Source organism: Giraffa tippelskirchi, chromosome 7 (genome assembly GCF_054371585.1).
Source record: "Giraffa tippelskirchi isolate mGirTip1 chromosome 7, T2T-mGirTip1v1.2.pri, whole genome shotgun sequence".
Lineage (NCBI taxonomy): Eukaryota > Metazoa > Chordata > Mammalia > Artiodactyla > Giraffidae > Giraffa > Giraffa tippelskirchi.
In genome coordinates, this window is record NC_137281.1 from 148,073,873 (window position 1) to 148,085,767 (window position 11,895).

At 56.2% G+C, this 11,895-nt stretch overlaps 1 long non-coding RNA gene across 1 annotated transcript; it reads left to right on the forward strand.

Annotated features, from left to right (window-relative positions):
• Positions 1 to 10,925: 10,925 nt before the first annotated feature.
• On the forward strand, positions 10,926 to 11,662 carry LOC145514847 (uncharacterized). The gene is made up of 2 exons (XR_014060502.1): positions 10,926 to 10,992; positions 11,237 to 11,662. It is a non-coding gene; the product is annotated as an uncharacterized LOC145514847 (long non-coding RNA).
• Positions 11,663 to 11,895: the final 233 nt, after the last annotated feature.

Here is an 11,895-nt window from a genome sequence, read left to right on the forward strand (position 1 = left end):
TGCTGAAGCTGAAACTCCAGTACTTTGGCCACCTGATGCGAAGAACTGACTCATTTGAAAAGACCCTGATGCTGGGAAAGGTTGAAGGCCAGAGGAGAAGGAGACGACAGAGGATGAGATGGTTGGATGGCATTACCAGCTCAACGGACATGAATTTGAGTAAGCTCCGGGAGTTGGTGATGGACAGGAAGGCCTGGCGTGCTGCAGTCCGTGGGGTCGCAAAGAGTTGGACACGACTGAGCAACTAAACTGAACTGAACTGAGGAGAGGAAGCACAGATGCTCAGACACATTTCAAAGCTTGAGGTGACTTGAGGCTGCCATGTTGAGTGTAGTTTCCTAGGAAGGAGCCTGGTGGGGCCACCCTCACTGTTTGAGGTGCACACTGCCTCTATATAATGCTTGCAGCAAAACGAACGCTGAATGCTGTCTTCACTTTATACTTTTTTTTATCATAAAAGCAAAAATCCTCTTTGGATTTCAGTTAGCAAAAACAGGTCTTTTGCAAAAGCAGAGTGGCATAAAGCAACCTTTCAAATAGTGGGAGGAAGCTGTATGGCCATTATACAGATGAGGAGACTGAGGCACAAAGTGGTTCAGGAACCAAGGTCACACAGTGATACTGTAAAACTGGATTCCAGCCCACCAGTCTAAATCCAGCACTCCTCGACCCAGAGTAACTGAGGAAGGAGAGAGAGACAAGAGTGCCCATGACCTCCGGAGAGAATCGGCATGGAAGGCCCTGCATTCAGACACCGGACAGTGCTCTGCAGGAGGACCAACTTGGTTCCCAGCTTGGCACAGTCTACAGGAAGTGACCTGCTGGCCTCCAGGGAGGTGCCCTAAGGGCAGTTCTCCCATTCAGTAGCCCCATATCTTGCCTAAGTCGTGTGAAAAATAAGAGGTGGACAACGGGCTGCTCAAAGCCCTACCAACTCATTCTGTGGTCCTGAAAGCACACAGGTGCAGCTCCTTGGTGGGTGTGTCTTGGGGTGGGAGGGAGGGGAATGCTTGCTGCCAGAGGAACTGTGTGGAAACAGATCACCCAGTGGGTCCCCACCAGGGTCTGTTAATTCTGGCTCAGGGCCTGGCATAGATTTCAACTCATCCCCGAGGGCAAATTTGACCCCCAACATTCCCAAGCTGAAGCAGAGGGCTTACCCCAGGCTCAGTTCCTCTAAGACCTTTCTGGAAACCTCATCCAATCCTACTGTCCAACAGCTACCTCATCACAACCTGGCCAGGCCGTCAAAATGGGGCATTGAGTCCTTCCAAGATTTATCTCCTTGTCCCCAGGGGTCCCCAGTGCCCAGGACTCTGGGCTGGGGGAAATGGTGGGCTTTGTGGGAATAGACTGAGACACCCCAAAAACACACACACACAACCCAACCGCTTGCTCGGATGCCCAGTGGTTGCTGGAACCAGTTCAGTTCAGTTCAGTCGCTCAGTCGAGTCTGACTCCATGAGACTCCATGGACTGCAGCACCAGGAACCTATAAAAGGCCTTTGGGGTCTCCCTGTAATGGCGCCCAAGAACCACCAGGGGTCGCTGTGTAACCAGCGGGCTGAACGGTGATGGCGAGAGGATTTTCTCCACCCACCGACCCTAGGGGGCTGGGGAAGCAAAGGCAGGAGGCCCGGGTAGAGCAAAGGTGCGGCCCTGTCCCCAGGCCACAAGGCCAGAGGAAGCACTCCCGCAAAGACACGCGTCGTGATTCATGAGACTGGGGACAGCAGAGGTCTCATCCCAGGCCTGAATTGAGATAAGGGGGAGATGTGTGCCAGGGCACACCTCCCAATCCCAGCAAGCCCGCTCCAGGAGCTCTGCTTAGCTTCCTGGGGTTACCCCTGGCCACAGACGGGGCCACGTACACTGTGTACATCTCTTCAGCTCCAGGGAACAGAACCCCCGCCCCCTCCGCCTCACCCCCAAGCAAAGCTGGTTTACAGTCAGGTGGGCGGGGAAGGCTCAGACTGGTCACTTCCAGCCTGACCAGAGTCCAGAAGCCAGCAGGCCCCATCACTGGCTTCCTTCCCATCCTCCTCCGGCCATGGAGGGAGACCGATGGACGCACGTGTGTTTTGTCCTACCTATTCCAGCCTCTAAGCCCTGAGGCTCCATGCACTGGAGGCCCTGGGTATTGCAGCAGGACTTGGAGCATTTTAATTTCCTCAGGCCCCACCCTCCTGAAGACTGCCGCAGGCTTGCCCAGGGGTCCGCTTACAGTTCTGGCACTTCTGGTTCCCCAGGCGGGCCTCAAGGGAAGGAATGTCTAAATGAAGAGGGTTGCGTGCAGGTTCGATCTCTGGGTTGGGAAGATCCCCTGGGGTAGGACATGGCAGCCCACCCCAGTATTTATTTCACTGTGCTCATGGAGTGGCCTGGAATATCCCCGTGGACAGAGGAGCCTGGCGGGCTAAGGTCCATGGGGTCGTAAAGAGTCAGACACAACTGAGTGACTGAGCACAGGCACTCACTGGGTGTCTCCCACAGGCCTGGGGCTCAGCCCCTTCAGCTCCAAGCCTTTTTGTTTCTGACAGCCATGCAGAGGCCTCCACCTAGCTCTTCCCTGGAAAGGAAAATCGAAGGGGTCGAAGGGGAGAAGAAGGCAGTATGTGTGTGAGTGACTCAAAGCCCTGTGTGTGAAATGGAAAAGGAAGGCAGGGAATCGGCAGAGGTCAAAGGGAAGCAGGGATGCAGGATGCACCCTTCGCAGGTGCTGGGAGGTAGGGGTGGGGTAGCTGAGTGAGGAGCCTGTTTAGGTAGAGGGATGAGGGGTTTGGTCTGGGTAATGGCTACTGAAGGTATCAGAGGGGTGGTGGATGCATCGAACTAAAAAATTCCGTTAGCATAAATCACACACTGTCCTTCCTTTACCCATCAAAGCACAAAGACAAACTGATCACCCACTGGAGCCTGCACTATGGCAAGCAATATTGGGGATGCATCCTGCTCCCAAATGCGTTATGGTCTGGGTCTAGACAGGAAGACAAGATTCAGGTACAAGAACACGTGTGTGTGTATGCAACACTGGCTGAAAAAGCCTGTGATAAATGTACAAGTGTGTGAGAGCCCAGCTATTCAATGTTTGCTCACGGCTGCTCCCTGATCATTCCTAGCACAGAAAATACAACAAACATACAAGACTCCCAGAAGCCTGACTGATTCCACAGGGTTGTTTAAGATTTTGCACCTTTGTGTCTGTGCACGTGTGTGTACCTGTGTTTGCGTGTCTGAGAAGTAGGCACATCGGTAGCATCTGTAACTCTGTGCTAGAAGAAGGCATTTCTAAGAACTGTTGCATGTCAGAGCAACAAAGGAAGCCAGGGGTCCCATAAAGCCTCTTACTATACAGAAGGGGAGGAGACAGTCCAAGCGGCTGAAGGTCACTCTGCCTCAGGTCGTTCAGCAGTGAACGAGGTAATAAAACTGGCCGAGACGCTCATCTCACGGGACACCAATCTATGGGCTCCCTGGAGGGCAGAGGCTGAAGCCGTGCTGGAAACGGACTATGGGACTGGTTTTCTTTTCTGCCCATGGCAACAGTGGGGAAGGTTAAGGCACCTGGTGTCGCTGTGCCATCCTGGGACACGACGGTTATGGGGAGACGATGAAGGGACGTGGTTAAGGGCTGGGCTCTGGAGACAAACTTCTGTGGCTGGAATCCTGGCCCTGTTACTTAGTAGATGCTTCTTTACAACTCAGGGCTTCCCTGGTGACTCAGATGGTGAAGAATCTGCCTGCAATGCAGGAGGCCTGGGTTCGATCCCTGGGTAGGGAAGATGCTCTGGAGAAGGGAATGGCAACCCACTCCAGTATCCTTGCTTGGAGCTATATACTCCTTGGAGAAAATGCTCCTCTTCCTCCATGGACAGAGGAGTCTGGTGGTCTACATACCCTGGGGACGCGAAGAGTCGGACACGACTGAGCGACCAACACTCTCACCCTCTTTACATCTTGCACCTTTGTTTCCTTATCTGGAAAATAGCCGGCCCACACACCAACTCCGGCCGCACTGGACAAAGCCAGCGCCCAGCTTGCTAGCCTTATTCTCACCAGGAGGGGGCTAGAGCTTCTATCTGGGTTGTCAGGTTTGGGAATTACAGAGGAAACAGTCAAGAAGGAAGCTCATGTGCTTGGAAGCCCAGAGGGTGAACTCTGGGGTCCCAGCAGCGGTCCTCGGTGGAGGTGGGTCCTTAGGCAACAGACTGATGCCTAATGCCCGTTTTGCATTTTGTCATTTCCACCTCTGCCCCGCATCGTCTCATGTCAAAATCAGCAGGAGCTGTGAAACCAGCCTTGTCTTCATCTTAGGCCAGAGGACCCGGAGCTCAGAAGAGAGGATTTTTCCTGCGGCTGGTGGGAGCCTCGCCTTGCCTGCCAAATCCAGGTTGGCCACGGCTCAACCCTCCAGGCTGGGTACCAGGCCTTCCTTAGCAACCGCCGCTGAATCACGGCTGAGAGCGCCTGCTCGTGGGATCTGGGCCCCCGGGGTGGGTCCCTGTAAAGAAGCCACACTTGAGCCTGAGCCCAGCAGAGCTGGCGAGAGGAAGCACGTGGGCTCTGTGCTGGCATGGGCCTGCCTGCCCCTCCGCCCCTACGAGAACCCGTGACAAACAACCTTGCCTGGTGCCCAAGCACCCTGCCAAGCCCTGTCATGGTAAAACCCTGGCAGGCTCCACAAGGAGTCCAATTTCAGCCCAGCGGGTGGGGAAACCAAGGCAGCGAGAGCCCAAGGTGACCAAGTTCACGCGCGGAGCTGGCAACCAGAGGGTGGGCGTCCAGGGCTGCATGCTGACCCCCCGAGCCCTTGGGCCACCCCAGCCAAGACTCTGGGGCCCAGCAGAGAGCAGGAAGAAATATTTCCCCATTCCCCACAGCGGCAGAGCCCGAGAAAGACCCAGCACTTGTCATCCATGAGTCCTCACTGCGGTCCCCTCTCTCCAGGGCAACAGAGCCACTGGGCAGCGCCCCCCCCCACCTCCAGGAGCCCCCCGGGGCATCAGATCCAGGCCAGGAATCCAGCTCTAGAGCATTCCAGCTCCCAGCTGAGTGCCTGGAACAGCAGACATCAAAAAACTGGCAGGCAGAGGGAGAAGGGAAGATTAGATCATTACAGCAGAATGAAGGCAACCGAGCAACCCAGGGAGGGGAGGAGGAACAGAGGCCAAGAATGTGTTCAAGGCAACCTGAAAACTCCTTCAGATTAAAGCAGGCCCAGACACTGGCGGCCTCCCCGCTGCCTGAATTACTGGCCGGGGTGGGGGAAACCTGGCGTGTCTGCACCCTTCTCGGGGACCCTAGGGCTGGTCCACACACTTAGCAGCTAAGTATCAGGGAATCATGGGGAACAACAGTAGGCATGTCTGGTGACATGGGTGAAGAAGACACACACTTGGGCACAAAACCCACGTGGGCAGGTATCCACAGGAGCGGGTGCGTGTGTTTGCGTGCAATCTACAAACATGTTTTCACCAGGCTCAAGGAGAGGTAATCAGTCATGTCCGAGGAATCTTAGCAACAGCCATCCCCAGAAAAGGCTCCTGCCAGCTGGAGCGGCGATGAGTCAGTAGAGGCAGCCAGGGTGGGGGGGTTGGGGGGGGTGGGGAAGAGGCAAGCTCTCGCCCTGGAGCTGGCCTCTCCCTTCTCCCAGCCTGGCCGCCCCGCCTGGGTCACTGCTTTGGCACTGATGTCCGAGAACGCATTCCTGGAACTGGCCGGCCCAGGCCACTCAAGGGTTTTTCCCTCCTCCTCCCTCTTCCTCTCCGGTCCCCACACCCGCCCTTTTTTCCTTCTCGCTGCAAAACCAAAACACCGCACTCTCACGAGTTCAGGAGCTGTGGCCAAATGGCAGGAGCCGGCGGGGCTGGGAACGGGAGCTGCCCAGGCCCGAGCTGGCCCTGCTGGGGACCGCTGAGTTCGGCTTCAGTCCTTCGGGGTTAAAGTGTCATTGCTCCAGGGAACAGGAGTTCAAGGTGGCGGCTCCTGGGGAAACGGACTGTGTCTGCCTCTGCCCCCCACCACCCCCAGCAGAGCCTGAGGTTGCTGACATGGATGACAGGCGGGAGGGGGAGCCAGAGGTGAGAAGCACCACCACCTCCATCAATCGGGGCTCCGCTGCCTGAGCATGTGTTCGTTTTATCTTCACAGCAACCCTCGGGATGGTAGAATCATCTCCTTTTACAGATGGGGAGACGGAGGTGCAGACAGGTAAAAGGGATTTGGCCCAAGATCACGGAGCTATTAGCAGTAGAGTTGGACGAAATGAAACCAGGCTGGAGCCACCTTGGGGGCTTCCACTGATGGACCACACAGCCTTTCTTCCTGGGCGGCACCTAACCCGCGCGTGCCAGGATCACCGTACCTACATAAAACAAATACAACAAAACCCAAAGAGGCGAGTGCCGTACCCCCGACCCCTCTCCCACCTCCTGCAAGCCAACAGATCTGGGTGAAGAGCCATCTGCAACCTCAGCAACCATGGTAGAGACAGGGGTGGAACAGCCTGGCCCAGCCTGAATCCCTGGCCTCTTTACTGGAGGCAGGAAATGAATAAAAGCTAAATGAGTTTGAAAATGCCAGGAGGCAGTGTTTATCCCCTTTCTCCCTCCCCCTCCCCCTGGCAAGGACCGTGTATAGTTACAGTTTAATCTTGGAAATGCCAGACAGCTGTTCCCCGTTGCTAAGAGACTGGCCCACATTATGCAGATGTCAGGGACCTCAAATGTCTGCCGGAAATTACAGATCATGTCGGAGGAGCAGAGGGACCTTCTCTGGCCGGGGAAGCGCAGCGGGAGACACCCACCCACCCCACCCACTCTGGGAGGAGGGCGTTGTGGATGGCAGAAATAAGGGGCCCAGCCCTCCCCGGGTCTGCCCCCCTGAGGCTCTGGATCCTTCACGGTCCCCCTGCCGCCCTGGCTCCCTCCTTCCTGCCTACCCCGCTCCGCCTCCACCCAGGCCTTCCGCCTTGGACAACTGTGTGGATGCCCATCTCCATCCACCTCACCTCCCGTTTTCCTTCTGGGGCATCCTTCTTCACTTCCTCCTCCGTCCCTCACGCGTCTTCCCTGCCCCCAGGACGCAGCTGAGCTAATTGAGACAGCCCCCGACCCTAGGAGGCAGGGGTCCCACTTCCTGAGACCCCCTGCCCCGCACCTGGAGCTGAAGATGGACACAGGGTTCAAGCGCACACACCCTCCCTGACGTCGTCCCTCACCACCGCCCCCCACGGAACTGACAGGAGGGCCATTACCATGGTAACCGCAGGCTACAAGAGCGGCTGCATCCCTTGTCCCTCGGGGAGGGCAGCTGCCATCTTGCAGGGCAGGGGGGCCTGGGGGTCAGAGGGGAAGCCCTTTACCAAGCCTGCACTCTAACATGGACCCTGACCAAAGGTGACAGAGGAATCTAGCAGGGCCCTTCAGGGCAACGGGGGCGGGCAAAGCTCCTCACTCAGGCTGGAGAGGGGCTCAGAGAAGCTGCCGGACAGTGCCAAGGGAATAATAGCACCAGCAGGGTCTGAGAAATGACTCCCCTGGGCATTGTGGAGGTGGGAGAGAGGATGGGGCCTGGGTGCAGAGTGGGTGCTGAGTACCTGCTGTTGCCCTGCACGTCCAAAGGGTACCCTTGAGGGCAGCAACTTTATCGCATTGCCCTTGCATCCAGGCTCCGTCTGCTTTCCCTGCTGCCAGCTGAGTGACCTTGGCTTCCTCTAGCCTCATAAAATAAAGCCCAGCATACTTTATGTGCCCTGGACGGTGGCTGTGAAGATAAGTATGGTGTGTGTTTGTGTGCCCACAGATCAAAGTGTTTTATTGAAAGGTTCGTGGAAGCCTCATGAAAGCAGGGCTGTATTACCAACCCAGCCAGACTTCCCTGGAGATCCTGATGGGAAGGGCATGCTATTTACACAGCTTTCCTTCCACACGGCCAGGTCTTCCTCCCTGCCAAGTGGACACCACCCTCACAAAGGGCCTCACTTTGTGCCCTGGCTCCTGAGGCCAGCTCCTCCCCTGCCCCACCCCAACACATTCCTCCCGCAGTGCTGATGTCAGGTGGGGAAACTGAGGCACGGAGACTTCCAAGACCTGCCAGAACCATCGTAGACCATGAGCCCCCCCATGGCCCCTCAGAGCTGCTAACCCTGCACCCACATCCTGCAGCGTCAGCCCCTTTCCTGGATTTAAACCCCAGGAAGGCCTTGACCTGTCTCCACCAGTTAGACCCCCAGGTCCCTCCCCAGTGCAAGCTGGGCAAATCAACAGACCCCCTTAGCTGTCCTTCCCCTTCTGGAAAATGGAGACAATAGTAGTATGGACCTCTTTAGGGTTGCTGTGAAGATTGGATGAGATGAAACCCATAACCTGCTGCGTTCCGGCTAAGGTCTCAGTTCATTTCAGTTCTTTTGTTAAAGTGGAGCCGTTGGCTTGGCACTGCCTCTGAAGAAGAACCGTGTCACGTTTCAACAGGGAGAGAAAGGGAGGATTCCTTGGCTGCATGCACACCTGCTCAGCAACTGGTTTCTGCCTCTTTGGAAGCTTCTGGAAAGGTGGTCCGGGACAGTGCCCCTGGGGAGAACTCTGCGGACCAGGTGTTAGACATAAAGACTTGAGAGGTTCATTGGGACCTCAGACAAAATGCTGCTCCAGAAAAGGAATGGATGGCGGAGGATGGTGTCCCCATGCCCTCTGCTCCCCGCCCCCCCAAGGAAATTGCTGAGCCAGAAAGGATGTGGTGCCAGGCAAGAGCCACTGAGACCAAGCATGGCTGGCTCCCGGTGCATTTAGCCGCTCACAGCCGTCTGAGGCCTTCCCTTGGCAGAAGGGAGACGGGGCAGCTGCTCAATCTCGTCTTTGTTCATCTTTCTCTCCCCCCCACCCCGGGCGCATCCTTGCATTTCCTCCCCCCGCCCCAGCTTTCTCTCCCCCTCATTCACTTTCTCGCCCTTCCTCATCGCCCTCCCCTCCATCCTTCCCTTGAAGCGGATTTCTTGCTTTCTCATCCTTCCTTCTCCCTCAGAGCTCAGAATCCCACTTGGCAGCCAGTCGTCCTCGCCTGCCTCCCTCGCCTGTGTCCTTCCCTCCACCCTCTCCTCCAGCAGCTTCTCTTCCCTCCCCTCCCCGTTTCCTCCCTCCTCCTCCTTCCCTCCTGTGTCTCCTTTCTCTCCCCGCTTACCCTCCACCTCCTCTCTCTCTCTCTCTCTTCTTCACCTAAAAGAGACACTTTGAATCCCCAGACAGACAAAGCCAGGTCAAGGTCATCCCTCAAGCCCTCCCCAGCCCTGGTCTGAGAGACTAGGGTCCAGAAACCAAGGTCAGAACGGAGCAGAAAATCAGAGTGGGTTGGGGAGAATCTGTCTCGAGATCCAGACGACCCCTAGGGCACCTGGAATCCTCTCCCTGCTGAGGATTCCTATGCCAGGCCACCTGCTTCTCACAAACGCCCCACCTGGCTCCTAGCTCCCGGCTGTGTGTGCTGCCCGGCTGTGTGTGCTGCCCGTGGAGCAGGGAGTGTCTGAGTCCTCACCTTCCCTGGTTCTGCTTACCTCCTTACTCTCTGCCCTGGTGAGTCCAGGTGAGAAGGCAAGGAAGAACTCAGAAGCAATCATAACCTGCTTTGAACTGGAAGCAAACGGCTGGGGAGGGGTGGGTTGTTCCATATATGAGGCGCACGTTGTAATAGAAAAAGCATGAGGCTTTAAAACCAGACAGGCTGAGCTTGAAATATTGATTCTGCTTCTTAGCAGCTGATGACCTTGAGTAAGACACTCTCTGCACCCCAGTGTCCACCTCTGTGCAATGGGGATAACAAAGACACCTCCATCCTGGGGCCGCTGCGAGAACGCAGGGAGAGAGCACATGCATAGGAAGTGCTTGGCACCGGTGGCTGCTCCTGTCTGAACGCCAGTTTTCTCTTGGAAGAAAAAAAGGCTTCCTGGAGGAGATGGGGCTTGTTTGGGGTGTTGAGGGATGGGTAATAATAGTAGTCATACTTCTATTTTTGTTGACACCAGGTGCGATGCTAAGCATTTTGAATGTATTGTCTGCTTTAATCCCCAGCAACCTTATGAGGCAGTTATTTTATTTATTTATTTTTTACCTCTGTGGGTGGAAGCTGAGGCTCAGCAAGAGGAGGCAATTTGCCCCAAGTCACACAGCAAAGTGCAGAAAGAAAATTCTTAACTCCTCTGCTATCACTGGGGGTGGCAGTGGGGGGCAGGGCAGAGTGACAGCTGACAAGACTGAGCACAGTCCCAGCACAGTCTGTAAACCAGGCGTGCGTGGGGGACAGCAGGGCCTGGGTGTGGCTGGGGGAACATTCTAACTGAGGCCTGTGCAAGCCCCTGGCTCCCTCTCGGGTCAGACTCCGAGCCTTCTGGTTTCCTGGCCCAAGCCAGATTTCTTGCTGTTGGACCAGGTTGGGGGAGGCGGGGACAGGAGGGGGTGGTCCGGGTTCCCTTCTCTGGAGCATCATGTCCCAACAGGCCCCCTCCTTCACACACACACACACACACACACACACACACACATCCTTTAATCCTGATAATCCCTGAGGTTCCGTTCCCGCCCCTTGTATGGCAAAAATGGTCTCTCTTGGGTTTTTGCCACCCCATGTTGTATAACCAGGATAATCGGCTCCCTCTCTTCTGGTGGGTGTGGGGAAAGAGGGCAGCGGCTGTGGGACCATGGGAGGCGGGTCATCTATGGGAAAGAGCTCTTGATGAAACCTGAAAACAGACGGATTCTGGTGAGAAGGGCTGAGCCCCAGAAGGCACAGGCCAAACAGGTGTGGTTGCCCCACCTCAATCCCCAGCCAGGGACCCTTCCCCCAGCCAGCTCTGATTCCACTGCCTGGCTTTCAAAGAGAACTCCGCAGTTTCCATGGCAACTCACCCACATGGTCTCTGCCTTGGAGGCTGAGGAGTGGGGGGGTGGGGTGGGGAGAGCCGTGAAGGGCAGCTGACAAGCAGGCAAGAGGCTCTCCTGGAAGGTGAGGGCAGAGTCCCACCCTCCCAGGCCCTGCCACCTCTTAGGCTTTCACCTCTCCCTCCCAGGGGTCCCCACCCCCGGGGCTGAGACCCCACAAAGCCCCCAAGGAGACAGGGGAGGGATCTCCAGGGCAAGAGGTGGCCAGGACCTCCAGGGCAAGATCGCTTCCGGCTGTTGTGTCCTTGACCTGGGCCATCCCGGCTGCCACCGTGGATCAGGTCCTCGCTCACTTCTGTCCTCTTCAGGGAAAGATCAGGGAGAGCCTGCGTAGGAGGGCACCTTCAGTCACGTCTCATCGTCCCTTTCCTGTGAAATGGGGTCTTTGGCGCCTGGTTCTGGAGCTGGGGGCCTGAATTCTAGCTCGGTTGCATGACCTGTGGCAAGGGGCTTGCCCTCTCTGAGGCTGTGTCCTCCACTTTACAGTGGGTTTGGGCACATCCACTTCTCTTGTGTTCTCAGAGGGGAGCACATGAGATGACATTTGGGAAAGCGCTATGTAAGAGAAAGAAAAAAAAAACATGTAAAACAGAGGAGCAGAGAAGCTCCCAGTGAACTGGGAGGGCACTCAGCAAACACCCCCCACACACACCATTTGCTTCTTTGTGGCCGGGGGCCAGGCTGTACTGCAAGGAACCTGCAGTTCAGAAACCCTTGTATTAAAGCCTTGATTGTTTGTTGTTGTTGTTGTTTTAAGCCCTCACCTTCCTGTAATAACTCTGCCTTGATTGATCGCCCCTGGATGTGACCCCTTACCAAGAGTGTGGCCAAATGTCTAGTCTAGAACCGAGTGCCCCGTGATGTCGCTTGGCTGCTCTGCCTCCATCGTGCTGATGCTTTAGGTTGAGTGAGGCTTTCCCTGGAGAAGCCAGCTCATCCTTCTCTGGGCGTTTCCACCCTTCCTCCC